This window comes from Anomaloglossus baeobatrachus, chromosome 5 (assembly GCF_048569485.1).
Source record: "Anomaloglossus baeobatrachus isolate aAnoBae1 chromosome 5, aAnoBae1.hap1, whole genome shotgun sequence".
NCBI classification, from domain to species: domain Eukaryota; kingdom Metazoa; phylum Chordata; class Amphibia; order Anura; family Aromobatidae; genus Anomaloglossus; species Anomaloglossus baeobatrachus.
This window is the reverse complement of record NC_134357.1, coordinates 51494593-51499435: the sequence shown is the minus strand read 5'-3', so window position 1 is coordinate 51499435 and position 4843 is coordinate 51494593.

Below are 4843 nucleotides of genomic sequence, written 5' to 3'. Positions count from 1 at the left end.
AGAAAGCTCCAAGTCAGACAGGAGCAGAGAAACAGAAGGAGATGCTTCCTGGTGAAGATCCTGGGACCCAGAGGTCCAGGTGACACCACGCAGAAGACAGAAGGGGTCGCAGGGCCACGAGCAGTCCTAGAGGTACCACGGAGAGGGCCCTAGAGGTGCCACGGGTAGTTGTAGGCTGCGGTGGCCTGTTCCACATTAACATCGGTGGAGTGATTAAGCTGCGACAGGGGACGGTCCCTAGAGACTGGAGGAGTGCAAAATCATCTCCAAACAGTAAAAACCGAGGCCCAGGGACGTTGTAAGCTCCCAGGGCCAGAACCCATAGCAGAACTTCCAGAAAAGGGGTAATCAGCCGACAGGTGACCCCCCAGCCTGGAGGCTGTAGTGGAGGCCAAGCCAGGTCCATCCTAACAAAGGCAAGGCTAAGGAAGACAGCAGAAGAAAGAGACACTAAGAGAAGGGTACCGGCTTTCACTCTCAGAATCACCCAGAAACGGCGGAGGTCCCTGACAGTGGTCCCAGCAGTCCAAGGGTCCCTACAGCTGTGACAAGAAGTGTGAGTAAAGAACTTGAACTGCACCCTTGAAGTGGTCTCTGTTATTTCAGCTGCATAGACATTCACAAGCACCAACTGTGCCCCGGGCATTGCTCCACCTGTGGGGAGCAGTACCACCATTGCTGCCATCACATCATCCCGGTGGCCTCACACAGCAGCGGCGGCTTAATAGTCGCATACCACAGGTGGCGTCACGAACACAACCATTAACAAGCAAGCCACATATTCTACTGACACCCACCAGGGCCACGGAGCCGGGCCCAGCCACCACTGACTACCACCGGACTAGTCCGGCCCGGCACCGGGTGTCCCATAGCCCTGGGGTGGGCGAGTCAATAGAGTACAAAAAAAACCCCAAGGTGGAAATCTACAGGGAGACTGAAATGACCATTCCCTATCTGACATCTATATTAATAGCATAGTTTATTAAAAAAAAGAAAGAAAAAAAAGATGAAATAAAAGTAATAGTAGCAGGAAAGATGCAGCTTGTAGAAAAAAAGAAAGGCGAAAAAGGGGAATAAAATGTGACACAGAACCAATCAGTTAGGGTCTCTTAAGGCTACTTTACACACTGCGATATCGGTCCCGATATCGCTAGTGTGGGTAGCCGCCCCCATCTGTTGCGCGACACGGGCAAATCGCTGCCCGTGCCGCACAACATCGCCCAGACCGGTCACACATACATACCTGTCCGGCGACGTCGCTGTGACGGGCGAACCGCCTCCTTTCTAAGGGGGCGGTCCGTGCGGCGTCACAGCGACGTCACTGAACCGCCGCCCAATAGCAGCGGAGGGGCGGAGCTGAGCGGGACATAACATCCCGCCCACCTCCTTCCTTCCGCATAGCGGCCGGGAGGCAGGTAAGGGGAGCGTCCTCGTTCCTGCGGCGTCACACGCAGCGATGTGTGCTGCCGCAGGAACGAGGAACAACCTCGTTACTGCTGCAGTAACGAGATTTGAGAATGGACCCCCGTGTCGCCGATTAGCGATTTTGCACGTTTTTGCAACGATGCAAAATCGCTTATCGGTGTTACACGCAACGGCATCGCTAATGCGGCCGGATGTGCGTCACGAATTCCGTGACCCCAACGAGTTCGCATTAGCGATGTCACAGCGTGTAAAGCCCGCTTTAGCACGTTTGTCAATCATGGACCAGTAATAATAGAATATATAATAAGTATGTGATTCTACAGATTCTTTGAACTGGGAATATCAGAGGAGCAGATGTTTCTCTGCTTTTGTCTCTTCATTGAAGACGGCCGCAGTCAGCCTCTCCCCAGTCTGAAATATAATAATAACATAAAAGAGTTGTAACTTTTTGTCAAATGTAGTTTAACTGTGCAAGAAAATGTAAGAGAATCCTCCCTGCTCGGGAGAACGGCTCCTACAGACATTGACGTCCTGTTTTTATGCCATGTCCCTGACTCCTCCATAATATCCACAGGGAACATAACAGCTGCTCTGGAGATGTCACCTCCAGTCTCCGGTGTATTGATGATCTACATTCACAAAAGCGGTGATTGAGGTCACAAATTGCTGCCTTAAATGCCATTTAAGAACAGCGCCTGATAGGAGGTAGCTCATGGTTACCAGTAACAGAAGGGATCAATAAGAAAGATGCTAAAGAAAGACACTTGTATTTAGATCGGGCTTTTATGTAGACACACAGATACAGAATTAATGTCATATGTTCGCTGTCATTTTCAAAATGACATTTTCTTAAGACAATTTCTATGGACGCCGCATAAGGTTGTAAAATCAGCTAAATTTAGACTTGTGCAACATTTAGCACGTATGTAAAGGGGGTCTCTGGACGTTAGCACGCATGTAAAGGAGGTCTCTGGACGTTAACACGCATGTAAAGGGGGTCTCTGGACGTTAGCACGCATGTAAAGGGGGTCTCTGGACGTTAGCACGCATGTAAAGGGGGTCTCTGGACGCTTAGCACGCATGTAAAGGAGGTCTCTGGACGTTAGCACGCATGTAAAGGGGGTCTCTGGACGTTAGCACGCATGTAAAGGGGGTCTCTGGACGTTAGCACGCATGTAAAGGGGGTCTCTGGACGCTTAGCACGCATGTAAAGGAGGTCTCTGGACGTTAGCACGCATGTAAAGGGGGTCTCTGGACGTTAGCACGCATGTAAAGGAGGTCTCTGGACGTTAACACGCATGTAAAGGGGGTCTCTGGACGTTAGCACGCATGTAAAGGGGGTCTCTGGACGTTAGCACGCATGTAAAGGGGGTCTCTGGACGCTTAGCACGCATGTAAAGGAGGTCTCTGGACGTTAGCACGCATGTAAAGGGGGTCTCTGGACGTTAGCACGCATGTAAAGGGGGTCTCTGGACGTTAGCACGTATGTAAAGGGGGTCTCTGGACGTTTAGCACACATGTAAAGGGGGTCTCTGGACGTTTAGCACGCATGTAAAGGGGGTCTCTGGACGTTTAGCACGCATGTAAAGGGGGTCTCTGGACATTTAGCTTGCATGTAAAGGGGGTCTCTGGACATTTAGCTTGCATGTAAAGGTGGTCTCTGGACATTTAGCACGCATGTAAAGCCTATGATGATGCCCACCAATCAGCTCATGGACTAACACATTGTTCAACCCACTGACCAATGAACACATCCAGGTAGAGAAGACCATGCCCCTTTCCTCGGTTATATAAGGGTATATGTCAGTTGAAATAATCTCTGTTCTGTGCCACCTCTGATCGAGGAAAGATGAACATCCGACGGTGTGTGTCTGATATCATTTTTCAAGCTTGCACTTGATTCAACACCAATTAGGTCAGCACCAGGCAACACGAGTGAACCCTGGTTAAGTGTTCACCTTAACAAGCCATGGTACTGCTGCAGTCAATCACTGTTTGAGTAATGGGATATCGTTACTGCAGGAGTGACAGGGACCAAGAGCACTGCACGAGATTGAATAAGTAAATTATTTGATTATTGAAACACATTTTCCAATCTTAGACTATTTTTGAAAAATCCCCGACAAACTCTTTAAAAAAATAGATTAGCGTACTTATGTTCAGAAAATCTGCACCCTCTTTCTCCAATGACGTGCCAGCACTTCGGCCAGTTGCTGATACTGTGGTCATGTATTGTCCATGGACCATGACTATTGGGTTATTTGGCGCCTGGAGAAGAAGCGGCAATGTAGAAATGGTGCTGAAGTTTGGAGTAAGTACATTGGGTACGGAAAGTATTCAGGCCCTTTTACATTTTTCACTCTTTGTTTCATTGCAAACATTTGGTAAATTCAAAAAAGTTCATTTTTTTCTCATTAATGTGCACTCTGCACCCCATCCCCCATCTTGACAGAAAAAATACAGAAATGTAGAAATTTTTGCAAATTTATTACACAAGAAAAACTGAAATATTACATGGTCATAAGTATTCAGACCCTTTGCTCAGACACTCATATTTCAGTCACATGCTGTCCATTTCCGTGCGATCCTCCTTGAGATGGTTCTACTCCTTCACTGGAGTCCAGCTGTGTGTAATTAAACTGATAGGACTTGATTTGGAAAGGCGCACACCTGTCTATATAAGACCTCACAGCGCACACTGCATGTCAGACCAAATGAGAATCATGAGGTCAATGGAACTGCCCAAGGAGGTCTGAAGAATCTTTTTGTACATAATGTATATTAGAATTTGCAGATTTCCCTATACAAGCTGTTGAAAACTATATTTGGAGCTTGAAAACACTTTACATGAGTTGTTCCACCAGGAAAGAGCCTCATTATTGTAAACTTTTATCAGATGATCTGCTTAGGATCTGCTACAGAAATCCACAGAGCAAGTTCGTAGTTACATAGTGTCACGGGCGGGGGTGCAGACCATGGCAGGGGGCTACTCGAGATCCTCTGATCCGGGATCGTGGCTGTGGCTCGAGTGGCAGCCAGATCCGGGGCTCGTGCAGTAGCCCGTCGCGCACAACTCAATAAAAGGGTTATTTACAGGGGAGAGTTTGTCAGTGACACCACCCGTGGGTTGCGATGATAGTTGGTGAAACCGCCGCTGCATTGGTATGGGCTGATGGAGCGGGGCAGCAGGATGGTATCCCCTCCACGGGTAGGGGAGGTGTTGTCCCGGGGCCCACTTGTAGGTGGAGTTGAATTCTGGGACACAGTCTGCAGTCTGGACCGGATGATACCGGTGTACTCACTATTTTTGAATAAATCACACGGAGTCCAGATAGTAAACCAAGTGCCAGATACCGGTAGCCTCCGGAGGGGTGTGCTCGGGTCCCGCACATCGGTGAACAGAACAGGGGCCCTTCCT